This window comes from Stegodyphus dumicola, chromosome X1, assembly GCF_044657685.1.
Source record: "Stegodyphus dumicola isolate Sdum_Otavi_A_Nest chromosome X1, ASM4465768v1".
Taxonomy (NCBI): Eukaryota; Metazoa; Arthropoda; class Arachnida; order Araneae; family Eresidae; genus Stegodyphus; species Stegodyphus dumicola.
In genome coordinates this window covers 89561023-89579317 of record NC_140780.1, presented here as the reverse complement: position 1 = coordinate 89579317, position 18295 = coordinate 89561023, and the positions used below count along the sequence as shown (strand labels likewise).

General features: G+C 35.5%; 1 pseudogene; it reads left to right on the top strand.

The window, feature by feature from the left end:
* The first annotated feature begins 541 nt into the window (after positions 1 to 541).
* Positions 542 to 1322, top strand: LOC146993211 (uncharacterized; annotated as a pseudogene).
* The last annotated feature ends 16973 nt before the right edge of the window (positions 1323 to 18295 follow it).

Sequence of the window (18295 nt, the reverse complement as noted above, 5' to 3'; positions counted from 1 at the left end):
CATAATAACTGATGGGCAACGAAAATGAGCTTGTTTTAGTACCGGACAGATTGAAGGAGAACCAGCACCTGTATATCTAGGTGGGTATTTTAGGTATTGCTGGGCCTTGCTAAGTACTAAGCTTCCACCCCAGATAGAATTTTGAGGAAGAATGCTCTGAATGTGGTTAGAAAGTCTCCTACCATCAACCTCTCAAGGCTTTCTGCTCACCTTCTGCTTTTAGTGTTCCTTGCTAAACAACTGTAACCAATCAGCAAGAGGCGCAACAACATCTGTCCTGTTACGTCACAACTTCTGTCTCGCTTCACAGCCTCTTTTTGGGCCGGCGCCGTTGGAGTGAAAGTATCGTTACGCAATGCTCCCGGTACGTGTCTTATTCTTGTGTGCATAATAAAATATATTTTTATATTGAATGCTGTTTCATTCAATTATGGAGTCAGATCAACTAATATACCACCTTCAATAGCAACCACCCCTCAATGGTGACTTTCGGACAAAAAATCCTTTACAGTAACGGATACTTCTGGTTTTGATTCTTCCCGCTTGCTCATGTTCCACCTGAAAAATGACCGGAAACGAAACTTCCGCTGTGGTGATTCCAACTTTTATTCAAGTTGATCCATCTCTTTGGTTTCACATGTTGCAATCTACTTTTGAACTAGCTGCTTCCAAACCGATAACGGAACAAAAGACAAAATTCAACTACGTCGTAGCTCACTTACCAGCTAATATTGCAACTGTTGTTCGTGATGTTATCATTCAACCTGTTAAAGTCAACCCCTATGATGACCTGGAATCAAAAGTTACAGAAAGATGTTCGGAATCCAAGACTCAAGAGATTCGTCGGCTGCTAGCAGGCGAAAGCCTCGGAAATAGAAAAACCTAGCGAACTTATCCGCATGATGAAACGTCGCGCAGAGAATCACAACATAGACGATTCATTTTTATTTGAACTCTTTAATCAAGCGATGCTTGTTCCTGTTTAAACTATTTTAGCTTCCATCTCTCCTATTACTTCAGATAAAGCCGCGGAGGTAGCTGATCGAATTTTAGCTATCAACAGCACGAATACTATGTCCGCCATCGTCTCTAAAAACGAATCTTCTTCTTCAGCTCAACTTCATGAAGAAATCAAAGCTCTTCGAAAAGAAGTGCCCGAACTTCGTCGTTCCTGGAGTTCATCTCGTACCAGTTTTGCTGGCCGCAAACGTTCGAAATCGCATGACAAAAGTTTGTGCGGGTATCATCGGAAATTAAAGGATAGTGCAAAAAAATGTGTTTCTCCGTGTTCTTACAAGGAAAACTTGAAAACGGAAGAGTAGAGGCGAGCGACTCTTCCCATCCTCATACATCGCGTCGCCTTTTCATTAGTGACCAATCAACAGGTTTTGTAATGGATTCGGGGAGTGATGCCAGTTTAATTGTAGCAAATAAATATGAACTAAAGGCACCAGTACTTCAAACTTTTCGTGCTGCTAATGGTTCATCCATTAAGGTTTATGGCCGAAAGACAATAACTGTTAATTTTGGTTTAAGACGCAATTTTACTTTCTCTTTTTATATTTGCAATGTTACATGCTCAATCATAGGTGCAGATTTTTTATATTACTTTAACTTATCTCCTGATTTACGTAACAAGCGTCTAATTGATTTAACAACAAATTTTAAAGTACCTGCCAAATTAAATACTTTTAATATTTTTTCTGTAAAATCTTCTTGTGTTGATAATGTATTTGGTAAAATATTGTTACAATATCCTGATATTACTAAATTATCAGATCCCAATCAACATGTGAAACACAATACTGTGCATTATATAAATACTAAAAGTCCTGCAGTTGCTGCTAAACCTAGACTGTTAGCTCTTGACCGCCTCAAAATTGCAAAAGCTGAATTTTCAGCGCATGATTCAATTGGGTCATATAAGACCTTCAAAAAGCCCTTATTCATCGCCGTTGCACACGGTGGCCAAGAAAGAGTCTGTTGAATGGAGACCTGTTGGCGACTATCGATCTCTTAATGCACAGACTTTAAAAAAAAATATCATATTCCTTGCATAACTGATTTTACCTCAGAATTATATTGTAAAACAAATGTTTAGTCACATTAATCTCGTAAGAGCGTATCACCAAATTCCCATAAATCCGGAGGATGTACACTGCTGGAAAAAAAAAAAAAAAAAAAAAAAAAAAAAAAAAAAAAAAAAAGAAGACTGTTCTATATCTCCCGTTCTACTGGGCCGATTGACAAAATCCAAATTGCGTTCTTCATGCCTCGAAAGCGCGACTTAGGATATATATTAGATTTATACACAGCACTATTTTAACATAGGTATTTTGACACAAAATCGAACTTTTTCTGAAATAACATACCAATTTTTTACATATTTCGATTCTACAACTCAAATTACGCCTAAATATGAAATTTTGTAAAATTTGGAGCGAAATTTACGGAGAAATTCATAAATTTATGTTGGCACTTTTTTTCCAGTTTCCGCCAAGAATAGTTCACTTGACAAACTTCTTAATATATGGCAACCTAGTTTCCTTTCCCGTGAGAGGGAAAAAAGTCACAGAAAATACAAAATAGAAAAATATTTGCATTCAGACAGGAAGTTTTTTGAAATATTTGCAATTACTTTATAAGAAGGATTTATTAATAACCGTAATAATTACTTATTATATTACTGACGATTAGGATTCAGTTCTTGACAATTATATTCTAAATTAGAATTTTAAGGATATAATGAAAATACGCTACGCACAAAAATACATTTTAGGATAAAAATGAGTTGATTTTTTATGTTTTAAAACTTCTTAAATTCATTTAATAAACATCGTATCCTCGTTGTTAATTGAATCCAGAATGTTGGGTGGCGTTTATATAATTATTCTTACTTGTCCGCAGAATCTGCTGACTTATCCAGCCATTAAGTAGCTGCAGATCATTTCTACATAACCATTGAACTTCCATTAATTCAGTCTCTAGAGGGCTGTATGTTTATATCATAATTTGACTTTTATAAAAATGATTATTCTAAATATTATGTTTCTATAAAAATATACTGTGCTTTAAAAATGCGGATGTATAGTATCAGCCGCTCTTTCATCCACTTCAAAAGCAACAGTTTGTTTAGAAATAAATTATGCAGTTAATGTCATAAAATTCAAATAAATATCAAACGAAAATTCTCAGTTTTAGACAATTCGATTTAAACGAAGTAAAGTAGCAGACGATAAAACGCCGAAGGTAAAAATTTACTCTTACAAAAATTTACTCTTATTTTTTTTAAAAAAAGGAAGATAAAGAGAAAATTTTTAAAAAATAGTTAAAATTTTGAATAATATCATCTATAATTTAAAAAATACAGCTTTTCATATAGTATTAATAAATATTTATTATGCATCATTGAGGGAAAAAATGTCATATAATTAATTCTCCGTAAAATTTTACTTGAAATTTAAGGTTAAAAATAGCTGTGGCAATTCACTGTAACAAAAATCCATAGACCACATTTGGCGTTATTATCGCTCAAAAAAAAGATGCCAAATTTCAAAACTCGAAAATATGTAAATTCGTGTATTCGTAAATTTTGAATAAAAAAGTCTAATTTTTTGCAGATATGCTTAAAAATACACCTACTTTAAGATGATGGTAAAAATTTTATAAGTTATAATTCAAAAATTTTTTCGAAAAATTTATAAAAATTATTTAAAAATAGAAATTTTAAAAATAAAACACAAAAAAATGGGTAAATTTTATTTGGAATGAACCTAAATTTCGAAATGTGAGAGAAAAAATCAAAAAAGTTTAATAAAAAAAGAGATATTAATAAATATTTGCCAAATTCAATTAACATTGAGGAGCTAAAATTTTGAGAGCTAATATTTTAAAAACTACTCGTACGATTTTTACAAAACTTGGTATTATGGCATAATTTGAGACGTAGAATCGAAATATGGAAAAAATATTCGTATGTTATTTCGGAAAAAAGTCCGATTTTGTGTCAAAATACCTATGTTAGAATAGTGCTATATATAAATATAATATATATCCTAAGTCGCGCTTTCGAGACATGAAAAACGCAATTTGAATTTTGTCAATCGGCCCAGTAGAACGGAAGATATAGCACTGTCCCATTTTTTTTTTTTTTTTTTTTTTTTTTTTTTTTTGAGCAGTGTACATAAAACAGCTATATGTACTACTTTTGGTTTGTTTGAAAGTTTGAGAATGCAGTTTGGTCTTTCTAATGCTTCCTCAACCTTTCAACGGTTTATCAAGGAAGTCAGTAGAGATTTGCCCTTTGTTTATGCATTTATTGATGATTTCCTTGTAGCTTCTAATAATGAACAAGAACACTTACAACATTTACAACTGCTATTTTCTAAACTTCAGGAATATGATTTATGTATAAATGTAGAAAAATGCAAATTTTGTCAATCTGCCATAGATTTCATAGGATTTAAGTTATCGGGTGAAGGAAATGAACCCCTCCCTGATCGTGTAAAATGCATCCTAGATTTTCCTCAACCCCAGACTCTTACACAATTACGCAGATTCTTAGGTTTATTTAATTTTTATAGACGTTGTATTCCCAAAGCTGCTCATATTCTAGCACCCTTAGTCAAATTCGTTGAAGGCCACACAAATAAAAAGAGACATCCTCGTTCCAAAGCTTCTACTGAGCAATTACAATGGGACGATGAAGCAACATTCGCCTTCAAAGCGTCTAATAAGGAAGCTATCGCTAAAGCCACCCTGTTAGGGCATCCCATGCCCGGTGCACAATTCAGTCTATGGGTCGATGCGTCTGATGTTGCAATCGGCGGCTCGCTCATGTAACTTGTTAAACAACAGTGGGAACTTATAGCGTTCTATTCAGCTAAACTGGAATTGGTCCACTTACGACCGTGAACTTTATGCTATGTATTCTTCAGTAAAAAATTCAGGCACATGCTTGAAGGGAGAAATTTTATCGTTTATACTGATCAGAAACCGCTTAAATTTGCATTCCAGCAACACCCTGATAAATGCAGTCCTCGCCAATTACAACATTTGGATTTTATCTCCCAGTTTACTACTTATATTGAATATACTAAAGGCTCTGATAACATTGTCGCCGATGCACTTTCCGTTTTGAGATAGATGATATTTCATCTACTGTGATCGATTTTCAAAAATTCGCTGCTGCACAATCAAGCGATGAAGAACTTCAACAACGCTTAGCATCAAATACATCCTCTATAAAATTAGAAAAACATTATTTTCCTCTCGAGGATATTCATCTGTATTGTGACATGTCACAAAAACATCCCCGTCCTTTTGTTCCTCAGTCTATGGGATTAACAGTTTTCAAAAATTTACATTTCTTCTCTCATCCAGGTATCTCAGCCTCCATCGATTTAATCGCTAAACGTTTTGTATAGCCAGGCATGACAAAAGAAATAAAATCTTTTGTGCGAAGCTGTGATCAGTGTCAACGAGCTAAAATCGCCAAACACACCAAATCTTCTATCGGCGCATTTGTTGAACCTGATGCTCGTTTTGCACACATACATATAGATTTTATAGGCTGTCTACCTCCATCTGACGGAAAACAGTTTTGTATGACTATCATAGACCGGTTCACAAGATGGCCGGAAGTTATTCCAACAACAATATAACTGCGGAAACAGCTGCTCGTGCCTTAGTACATGGCAGGATATCAAGATTTGGATGCCCAGTTACAATTACATCTGACCAGGCTAAAAATTTTGAATCTAATCGTTTTAGAGAACTTACTCGCACACTTGGGTGTAACAGGATTCGAACTTCTGCATACCACCCACAGTCAAATGGAATTATCGAACGATTCCATCGGCATCTCAAAACAGCCCTTAAAGCGCATAATACAGCACAATGGACTGAAACTCTTCCACTTGTCCTCTTAGGCTTACGCTCAGCTATTAAGGATGATGTCAAAGCAACTTCTGCTCAGCTTGCCTATAGCTCAACATCAAGATTACCTTCCGATCTAGTAACCAGTGATGCCATAAACTAGACCTTAAATTCTGCATATGTAAACAGTTTACTTCAAATAATGAGATCTTTAAATCCTATTTCTACTGCCCTACACGGTAGTCCCAAAATTTTTATCAACCCCTCATTAAAAACGTCTTCTTATATATTTTTAAGGTCTGATAAAGTTAATCCTCCATTGACACCACCTTATACTGGACCTCATTTAGTCGTTGACAGAAAGGATAAGAATTTTATTATTGATGTAAATGGTAGACGTACTACAGTTTCAATTGATCGCGTAAAACCTGCTTACCTCCTGCCAGATGACATTACTCATACCTCATCTTTACCTCCAGTTTCAACTCCATCCCCACTATGCTTTAATAAAACGTCTACCACTAAAAGTGGGCGTAAAGTCCGATTTCCAAAGCATTTAGTCACAGACTACATTCCTTAGAAACCTGTACTATAACATTTTGTATTATGCATATGTTTCTACTGTATCTATACCACGCACAGTATATTTTTATTATAGTTTACTTCATATTCTATATTGCACTATACATTATCATTTTCTGTATATATCATTTTCTGTAAATATTTATTGTAATTTGTAATAGTGACTTCGTCACTGGGGGCATACTCTGTAGCCAATCACCAAGAGGCGCAACAACATCTGTCCTGTTACGTCACAACTTCTGTCTCGCCTCACAGCCTCTTTTTTGGGCGGGTGCCGGTGGAGTGAAAGAATCGCTACGCAATGCTCCCGGTACGAGTCTCATTCCTGTGTGTAGAATAAAATATATTTTTATATTGAATGCTGTTTCATTCAGTTATGGAGTCAGATCAACTAATGTACCACCTTCAATAGCAACCATCCCTCACAACCACTACACACTTACAACATCCATCCCTTCTTCGGGATTTGAACTCGAACCTTTTGGTATGGTAGGCAGCGTCATTAACTACTATCCTGTATGGGTGCTACTGCATAGTGTTGCTATAATATAATAGAAGATGCCTTGTTCTGCGAAAAGATGAAAACAATCACAAAAGAAAAAGGATGCCTTTCTGTATGTGAAGGATTTAGGAAGTATGACTTAATGCTCTTTGTCAATCAAAACAAAGTTCAGAAATTGCTTGGATGCACAAGCAGATATGAGAATTGCTATTAGCAATAAAGTGCCACAATTTGAAAAAAAATATCCGATACACAGGAACAGAAATAGTTATTAATTATTGTTTTGAAAAATTTATGCAAATATTAAATTTTGTAATATTTTTTAGTTCCATTTTTTAGTTTCATTTTTGTTTATTATAAGATTTTATTACATAACTGTTTTCTTTTTCCTCCCCCCCGTAGAAACTTTGTTAGGGGCTGCAAGAACATAACTCAATAACAATTTTTTAAAACTGCTAGACATGGAAAAGTTTGGGAACCTGTGTCTTAGAAGATGATATTGTGAAATTCAGTTTTGAGCTAATAAAGAATACTGTATATGCACATATAAAAAAAATCTAATATCTATGTTAATATGTTTCAAACCTGTTTCTGAATATATATATACATAATACACTTAAAAAAGGGAAGATAACTAAAGTTTTCATTTAATAAACTAAATATAGTTACATGCAGGAATAGTGTTTGAGGCAAGTACTGGCATATGTATATATAGAAGTGAAATCATTAAGCAACTGGGAAACAAAATAATTTTACTCTGTACAACGTTCAATCTTTTTCATACATCTAAAGCATTCTTAGTTATATTGCTGTCATAAAATCTGGTCTAAATTTTTGTGAAATGTAAGTTAGACAGTACATTGCTTATACCACTTGTCCATCAGAGTTCTTATGCAACCTCTGTTTTTGCAATCATTGGATGTATGCATATATTGGAGTTTAAAAAATTATTTAAATAAGCATGTAACTTCAAGTTGCATAAGTCATGTATAACTCTACTTGATACAGGATTAAGCCCAGGAAATAAGCTAGATGCTTTTAAACATGGGCCGTTTATTCTATGACATTGTAACTCGATGAAAAGGAGATTATCATTTGCTGGAAAAGCAAGTCTGTTATACTGCCAATAATCGTACTGTTAACTTATTCTGAGTCTTTACATGCGGAAAGATCTTGAATAATCATAATAGTGCAACTTTATACCTGTTGCTTTTTGTGGTATTTATGCTGCAGGAGTATTGGTAATTATCTCTTAGATTCGATACATAAAACCCGAAAAGACAGATTCCTGTGGTTTACACCTTTTGTTTCCTTTCTACCATCCACATCAGAGCACTTTTGAACTGACAGATTTCAAGTGTCCTTAATGTGCATAACAGTAAAAAACAGCTAATTTGAAATTCGAATCTTGGCACAAGTGAGTCGGTTCTTCTGAACCATGATGATTAAGTTGCTGCATAGCAATGAATTATCTAGCATTAATATTTCAGAAAGCACAAACAGTTCATTGTTTCTGGAAACAAAAAGGGGGTGCAATGTCACAAAATAAGCGAAATGTAATCAAAGAAAAACGCAATGAAGTTCATTTGCTATGACATAAATCAACAGTGCTATGTAGTAAATCGATGAAGAATTAACAGTTTAAAAAAGACTAGAAAAAAAATATTAGATCGAATAAGAAGCAGACTCTATTGCTTAAAATGAATGACTCGTAAAATTTCTGGGCTCGCGTAAACATTTCATGAAATTTAGTGTTAAGAGAATTAATGCGCAATTTGAGAATACAGTCAATGCGCGGGAAGGTGCAGAAAGAACGTCTATGCATACAACATCAAATACATATTCTTTGTTTGATCAGTTGACTTATGCGAAAACCGGTTCTTTGAAGAAGTCAAACAAGAAACAGTACTCCAAACGAAACATTTTCAGTTCAGTATAAAAACATTTCGCTAGCTAGGCGGGATGCGGTTTTCAACGAAACATGTTTCGGCTAGGAACACTTCAATAGTACACTGCTGGCCATTAAAATAGCAACACCCTGAAGAAAAGCAAATACAAAAAGGATATTTATTGTACGTAAAAAAAGTATGGCATGAAGACAAAATGATTAAACTTATAAGCAGTTTTGGTGTTTACAGAGGTGCGAAATTAGTAGAAACAGCTACCACCCGTGACAGTTAAAACGAATGGCTCTTACCCGGTTAGGCATGAAGTCGAAATAGGATTGGATGACAGAAACGGGCAACTCGCTCCATGCTGCTTCAAGTCTACGCCACACTTCGTCATCATTAGCTGGAGAGGGGTGGCGGGAGAGTCTCTCAGCAACCTATGACCAGATGTTTCCAATGAGGGACAGATCTGGAAACCGTGCTGGCCAGGGCAGCAATCAAATACCCTGTGTGTATCGAGGAAGGTCAGAACACGACGTGCGACATGTAGTCTTGCATTATCTTGTTGGAGAATAGCGTTTCGCAGGGCTGGAAGTTAAGGCACAAGAAATGGACGTAAGATGCAAGAAATGTATCGATCTGCGTTCAAATTACCGTCGATCCGAATTAGAGATGTGCGTGTCATGTACCCAGAGGCTGGCCAATCCATCACACTAGGCGCAGGATCCCTATGCCGATATCGAATGCAAGCAGGCGACTTGCGGTCTCCTCGCAGCCTCCAGACACGTATAGGTCATCTGAATATTGCACGCTGAACAGGGACTCGTCTGAAAAGAGGACATTGTGACATTCTTGTATCCAGCTTTGTCGTTCGGTGCACCAGAATCGCCGGTTTCTCTCTATGCTGCATTTTCAAGGGAAGGCAAAGTACCGGTCTTCTTGCTGAAAGTTCACTCTGCTGCAATCGTCGACGCACCGTACGAGCGGATACTGGGCGTACTGCAAACATACCCATTTCCTAAACTAATGGTTCGTTATGTGTTTGTGCGGTTTTTTCAAGGCTAACCTCACAATATGTCTGTCCTCTCAGGCGTTAGTCAGGAGACGGCGTTGAGATCCTGCATACCATTCAGTATGACCTTCAGCAACCCATTGATTATATATTCGCATGACAGTGATTGGATGTCAACCAGTGCGATGGGCGATATCACGCAACGATGATCCATACTCCCTATAGGCAACAATTCTGCCTCTATCGAATTCCGACTCTTGCTGGTAAGAATTTCGTCTTAATATTCGAGGCACAACACGATATTCTGAGAAAACTCTGGCCTTACAAAGCGCTTTCCGAATGAGAAATCCACTATACAACTTTTTATATGCAATAATTCAAATGTCTTTTCTCCCTCCTGCATGCGCTGAAATTCTAATCATGTGCATATCCAAACCTCTTCTTCCTTTCACGTGATTTTAACGTTCGTCGCATGATTCCTTCCTGGTGTTGCAATTTTAATGGCCAGCAGTATAGGTGAGGACAAGCTCGTTTATCGAAAAAAGCCGTGTGCTTATATAAGCCTTCTCTTGTCTTACTTAAAACTACCTGAGCAAGGTTTATTCAGTTAAGCATATCGACTAACGTGTCAACGTTCTATAATTTTGACTACCTATTTCACAGTGTTTTTTGATTTAGCTAATGAGAATGTATCCGAATACTCAATAAATGATAATCCAAATGAGTAAATAAATTCGTCAGTGACTGCATTACCACTTTCATGGGAGCGGACTGATCTTACCGATGAATCGTCTGACCTGAGAACCAGAATTCTGACTAGAGTGTAACACAGTTAGAACTATATTGTAACTAAGCATTACAATAAGGTATTCAGAATCACAGAAAGGACAGACGCAGAGCTAGAATGGCAATTTCTGGGAAGGATCGTGGGATAGCAAGAGTTACTGCAAATTAGTTGAAAGCTTCTACAATTCAGCATCACTTACCTACATACTTTAGACGTGTAGTTTAAAAAAAGTGTTACAAGGAAAGGTGGTTTGAATTTTTGGCGTCTGTTGCAATATGCATAACTCCTAGGCATTGAGAGCAGAACAGAACACTGGAGACGAGCTCCTGCCCTGGATTAACTTTCAAGAAAAATCGTCAGATCTGCAGGAGACCATTCTAGCGGGCGTATGCAGGAGACCATTCTAGCGGGCGTATGCAGGAGACCATTCAAGCAAGCGTAACTCCCGCGGTCTCCTCTGAGCTTTATATATATAGCATTGGACGAAAGATAACGCTCAGTCAATAGAAGTCAGCTTTCCAACTGGGTACCCTTCCGGTTGTAACGATTATATTTGATGTGGTATTCCATCTACTAAGTCCAGCGGAGGACCGAACGGAGCCAGTGACCCAATGAAAACGCCTCATATCTAACCATGTTGCGACCCATAGTCAAGAGGCAGACGAGATAGTGCCATATTGTCCCTGAAGAGCCTGAACCATCCTCTGAATGAACGGAGGTTCTAGTCCTGTGAAGACTGATTATAGGTGGCCGAAACTACTGCCTATGTATAGATCTTATACAGTAGCTTCACCGATTTTCCGACGTCGATCCCCGGGGAGGGGGCACTGAGAGCAACGCTTATCCTGGTGTTGCGGCTGATAGTTTTCGAATATATCGGGTTAGAACTGGATTATGTTCTGCGATGAATTATGATTTTCGTTAGCTTGGGATTCATATGTGGAAGAAGATTGGCTTACCTTAATTCAGCATAGAAGTCCCAGTGAGCTGTGTACCCTTTGTCAAAGTAAAGCAACCATACCTCTGTTATACTGGTATTATTATCTAGGCAGCCAAAATCTATAATAACCAAATTTTTGAGTGATCTTTCGCTGCACTTTAAGACCCCAATGATTTATGGAAAGATCTTGCCAACTTCTGTATTGCCAAAACTATGGCATTCGTTAGCGATAATCCTTGAGTAAGATAATAGCTAGCTGCATGCGGCCAACACCTTCAAGTAATGTCTGGTTAATATTACAACCTCCCTTCTGCTTGCCAGATCTTCAGTTTTTTCCCAAAAGTGATATGCATGGGGTGTGTTAGGATGGCAGTTATAACCATCTGAGAACGCGCATAAACCTGTTCAACAATTAAAACCTCTTGTCAGCAAGTTTGGAAATTATGTTTCAGTTTTGTTTCTCAAATGCTGATAGGATTGAAACCAAAAAATTGAGTTGGCACAGAAACTATTTTTGTTCCGAAATATGCTCTTCAGCCTATATTATGCAAGGTGACTATCGTTCTCATGAAAGTTAACATTAGCTTCTGGTGAAATAGCATCTATAAAGGAGTGTATGCAGGGCCAATGGTAGGTTCTTTGCCGCACGGTGCAGTCTTTGCTGTCTTAACTTCTGCCACCCAGTGCCTCCCTAAACTCTAAAAAAATGTCTTCCTTAAGTGCTACCGCCCGGTACGGCTGCACAGTCTCCGACCCTGGTCCTGAGTGTATCTGATCGGCAGCGATATTGTGGTAAGCTGTAGTGCTAATAGCTGTTTTCAGACTTATCAATGAAAACACTTTACTGCAGAGAAATCTTTCCCAGAGCATAATTTCATTGCCGTCAGTGAATAGTTGTCTTTTTTTCAATCGTCAGGAGTCCACTTTTAGTGCTCTTGATCCATGTTTATCAATACCTCTCCGTGGGTCCTTCGTCGACGTAGGGGAAAGGCGAAAATCCATGAGTTGGCTGCTCTGATTATCGGATCTGACCTCCCCAAACTGCTCACTTATTTTGTGCATACGTTGGAAGTGGAATATGGAAGAAATAGCGGCCTTCACAGGACTAGAACCACTGTTCTGTTTAGTGCGCACTCAGGCGCGGTAGGGATTCGTAATGGTACTATGAAGTCTGACTCGGGCTGAGTGATCGCTAAATAAGTTTTAGACACCCTTTGGTGTCACAGCATTCAATACTGTATAGCTTATTGCCGGGTCGGGAACTATTTTAATCTTTATGGCATAGTAGACCGCCAGATTCGGGCACAATAAAATATCGCAGATCTGGAGCGACAACTGATGAATGCCTGGCAGAATGTGTCGCAGGATGACATTAGGAACCTCTACCACTCCTTGCCTCGACGAATTCAATCATGCATTGCCGCCAGAGGCGGTTCGACTAACTACTAATTTGAACACTTAATGGGTGATTGTGAGCCGTGAACAGGTGCTAGGACCTTGATCTTTTAACCCTTTAACTGCTTAAGACGTGTTTAAACGTTTTTGGAATTTCTTTAAAAATGCTTAAGACGTCTTTACACGAATTTCAAATCGCACGATAAATGCGTGTATACACGAAGCCCGAATTTCGCGAAGATTGCTTAAGACGTGTTTAGACGACGCGATCTGGTCTTCCTTCCCCTACCTTTCTGCAGGCGGCTGTCAGTTGACACAAAGCTCTTAATAGGGTGTGAAGTCTCTTTCAAAACAGCACTTTAGGAAAAAGTCCTTAGAGTGAAGTATCTTTGTCAGACAGCAGGTATGTATTATCTGTGTGCCGACTAAAAGTTTGCGAAAGAAGATAAATCGTTTTACAACTGTTTGCCTTGTGGTACTTTATACAAATGAAAGTCAAACAGGATCCGACGTTGTTATAGTACATTGCCGAATTTTAGTAGAAACAAGAAAAAATAAGAATTGTAACGGAGGACGCCTTTATGCCTATATGTTATAGAATCAAATATTTTATTTTTGTATTGAAAAATGATTACAATTTCTGATTCGTCAGGAAACAATATAAAATGTTGCAACCAGCTTTCTTGTTTGCCTTCGTATTTCAAATGCGCGTTATTATAATGTTATATTTTTCTTTTTACATTCTTAAATGTTAAAACTGTGCTTTCAGCATGCCTGAGTTTTGTACTCGTATGTGTGGCTCTATGCTCCGTAGAAATGGCGAACTGACATATAAAAATTATATGAATGTTGAAAGGAAGATATTCTACTCGAAACTTCAACTAAATGGAATAAATGAATACGCCGAAGGAATTTCTAGTAATATTTGTTTTAAAAATTTTATTATTAAGATTTTAAATACAAAATGTTTTGAAATCTAAAGAAAAAAATATGTAATCCTTGAAACATTTTTGGAAAGAAATCTATCGATATAAAATCTCTTAAAATTAATGGAGTGTAAATTAATTAAAACAGTTAGTGTACGGAAGGGTTAGATATACTGCGCACAAAAAATTACAGTCAGAAGATCAATTATTTAAAGATATAAATTAATTACATTAAAAGAATTTAAAATAAATTAACATCTGTCCAAATGTCAATGCTAACAGCAATAGCACGAATGAAAGTTATTCTTTAAATTCCGAACTTAGTTCATCCATCGGTACGCAATGATTGTGTCTTTGCGATTACTTTTCTTATAGATACTACAAAAGGCCGCCAACGAAGTAGCGGTAAAATCGTTGAATACTAACAGTTTGAAGCGGGTTCAAATCCTGATGAATGGATTGCCTGCATACCAGTTTTAGCGAATGTTTGTTGCGCATGTTTAATGTGAATATGAGACAATTTATTTAGCTTTTCATGATGACGTGCCTTGACTACGAGTCCTCGCTCGGGTTGTGTTTGGTTTGGCTTGTTAGATTATTAAGCACGTGAAGGCGATCTGTCTAAGGGGAGGCATGCTTTCGTGACAGATTTTCTAAGGGAAACAATCTCGCACTGCAAAAAGTTAAAACCATAAAAACGCCCATGCAATCAGCTTTTTCACGGGGGTTTGAATGCAGGTCAAACTACCAGTATGTTAAGAGAAGCGATTCCAAGAATGTTTAATTATTTTATTTAGTTTGTCATAAGCTAAATATAATAATTAAACATTCTTGAAATCTCTTCACATTACTGAAATGGCAATAACTTCGAATTATACTATGCTACTACTTTTCCTCTAATATGAAATTTTGAACTTTTCCGTTATCGGACAGCCCACCAGGGACTGAGCGGAGTCTAACGGAACAACTGGTGGTTCTGTCCGGGGTTCGAATCCCGGGAAACGAGCTGGTTGCCAGGATGATATTCTTAGTTTTCCATATGTGTAACATGTATGCAAGCTAATTTCCATTAGGCAGTCCTCGAACGAAGGCATCCTTCACCTTAGGCAAATAACCATCGAGTACTTTGCCATAATCAAATAAACCTTTATCCATAACATGCTTCAAATATTTTTATGTTGAAAAGTTCATGCGCCAAAGTTGGCCCCCGTTGAATGAAATATGTTGTTTATTTTTTCTTTGTTTTTTATAACAACAATGTTCTTGTTTTCAGAATCTGAATTATCAATAAAATTCTTTTAATAATATGCGATTCTATTTTTTTTTTTTTTTTTTTTTTTTTTTTTTTGTTTAATGAAAAATTAATTTAAGCGACAAATCTCTTACATTTAGAAAAATTTTCGATTTTCGAAACGAGTTGCTGTCAAAAGCGCATCTTCTCGTTGCTGCATATATTTATTTAAAGCAAACTGCTTGGCGCGTGTGCTTTTATATTTGAAAAGATTCAGAGAATTTTCAACATGGAAATAAAGTTATTAATTTTACTGAATTTTGTGGATTCTTTGTGTTTTGAGGTAAAAGTCAAACCATCAGATATGTGATAACCTTAAAATGAGGGTATATATAATCAGGATTTTGCGGCCAGACATTCCCAGCGAAATAAATTACAAAAAAATTATCTATGTAGAATTAATGTATATTCCGTTTAGTATTTTAATTTATCAGTGTTATTACACATCAGTTTATCAGTGTAAGTTATATCGAGTTTTAGTTGTGTTCGATATAAGAATTTTATTTGGTTTATATAAATCCGATTCGTTTAATAATATTATATTTATTAAATACTATTTATTAGGTTTTCAAATCTGTCAAACCCAATCAATGGCCTCCTGGCTAAGATATCTGATTATTGCTATTTCGACTCGTATTCGAACCCAAACAAACGAACTGGTTGAATTTTGTGATTTCCTCTATGTGTAACATGAACATGAGTACGTTTTACTTAGAAAGTCGTCCATGGAGACATTCATTGCCTTCGGCTGATAGATCTCGTTTCCTTTGCCATACTCAAAAAATCTAAAAATTTTTCAAAAACACTAACAGATGCATATAACAAAATAAAATTAAGTAAATGCATATAAGAAAATAAATTAAGTAAATGCATATAAAAAAACTGAAGTAAATGTATATAACGAAAAAAAATGAGGTAAAGACAAATTTTCAATAATTTTTCAATACAGTAGTTTTTAAATTGCTTGTTTTCAAATTTTATTTCATTTTTATGTATGTACTAATATACAGTGTATGTGTGCGAAAGTGTGCTTGTTCGGCATATCCATATATATTAATTAAATAAATCTGATTTGAAAATGCATAACGCGCTATTCTCGTAATTTGAAAAACACTAAAGTATTGTCTGAGAAAAATATTTATAAAGAAAATTAAATTTCGTCTCCTTACTCGGTGCTGTGTAAAAAATTTAAATAAGCTTATTAATTTTTTCTTCTTTATTAAAAACAAATTAGTTTCTTTTCATCTATATATGAAAAATAACAAAATCTTGCTGTCAGAATGGAAATTCTTAAAAATATGAAATTCGTTTTTTTCGAACAAAAGTTTCTGAGAAATTTCTCTAGGTCAGCAGGTAGTAACAGGACCACTGAATGCTTTGTTTGAAAAACCCGATGAAGTGGATGATTTTACCCCCAAAAGGTTTTCTTTAACAAAGTAGATGCGGTCCAAATGGCTTTTCTGAGAAGCGTTCGTATTTGAATAGCTTGAAGCTTGAAAGCTTGAGTTGGAAGATGTTCCCGAAGTCAGACAATAATAAAATTTGTTATAGATATTTCTCTCTCTCTCTCTCTGTGAGTTCTTGAAATCTTGGAATGGGTGAAAGTTTATTTTGTTTTACATATATAAGGAAACTGCATGTAAAGCAAAATAATTCAAGGCACCCATTGTATGTTAATCATTGTACGTCCCCTCAGCTCTTCGGTTGGGTATTAAGAAAAGAAATTCCTATACTGCTTTTGTATTACTTGTATAGTGAAAGATTTGAAAAAAATAGCTTCATATGAAAAGTTTTTCTCCGATGAACGAATACAGCTGAAACATGTTTCTGTCTTCAAGTATATCCACAAAACATGAAATAGTATTGTACTCTTTTGTGTTGTATTGCATTTTTATATTACTTTGTGGTAATTTTTTGATTCTTAAATTTCTCTCTCTCTTTTCTTATAATACACAATTACTCTTTCAAATATGGCTGACCTATGAACCTAAATTTTTATACTATAAAATTTTATATAAAAATTAGCCGTAATCATTAGACACAGCTTTGTGTATATTATATTCTTGAATACATGCCTGCAATTAATACTAAGAATACTATTGATAAAATTCGTGATATAATTAATAATGAAAATACTGTTTAAGCTAAAACCCGATTTGAATCTTTTTTTCATTATAGGGTAACATGAGCCAAACAATTTTCGTTAGAAATATACAATTATGCTAACTTGACACATCAGATAGAAAATATTTTATCGTCATCATCGGCTATGATAAAAGATTTATACGCTTAAGATTTTGGATTATGATAAAGCACACAGGACCTATTTGTCTAAGGAAAAGGAAGTCTTCAGAGTAGATTTTTTTTTTTTTTGTGGGAAACAAACTGTTAATTCACAATCAATTGTACTTATGAAAAACCCCTAAGCCTCCCATGCAGCCGCTAGAATTTACCGGTACTCAGCTATCTTACCGCTTGGAGACTAGTTGGCTTTCTGAACTTACGCAATATCTATCTGAATTTGAATGTTTGCATAAAAAACGAGCAAAATAAAATGACACATTGTAAATAGTATATTTTACTGAAATCAAACTTTCTTTGAAAAAGGAAAATTAATTGTAAGGAATAAGATGGATGCATTTAATTAAACGGCGGGCAATAACAGCGCTGATCATATGTTTCGTATAGGAAATCATTTTCTTCGTGTTATTGTATAACGGAAAATATCCACAGATTATATTTTACAGTTTTTAAAAAGTCATGGGTTATCTGCTTTAAGAGAACACCTTCGTGGGCAATTTTCTAAATAAAATTGGCTTGAATTCACGTTACGCATCGAGAAAATTATAAATACCACAAGCTGCTAAACTGTTCGGTTGCCAACAACAAAATACCAACATCCAGCAATCTTATTCACTCAACTATAGTGAACTTAAACTAATGTTTGTATATTATTAGTAGTATTAAAATAACGAAAATATTTATTCTAATAAAAATTTTTGTTTGAATATCCTCCCTAGTAAGGTATTTCCTTTGGTTGGAGATTTGTCAACAATAAATGCTATGTTTAAACAAGACATTTATTTAGAGCATA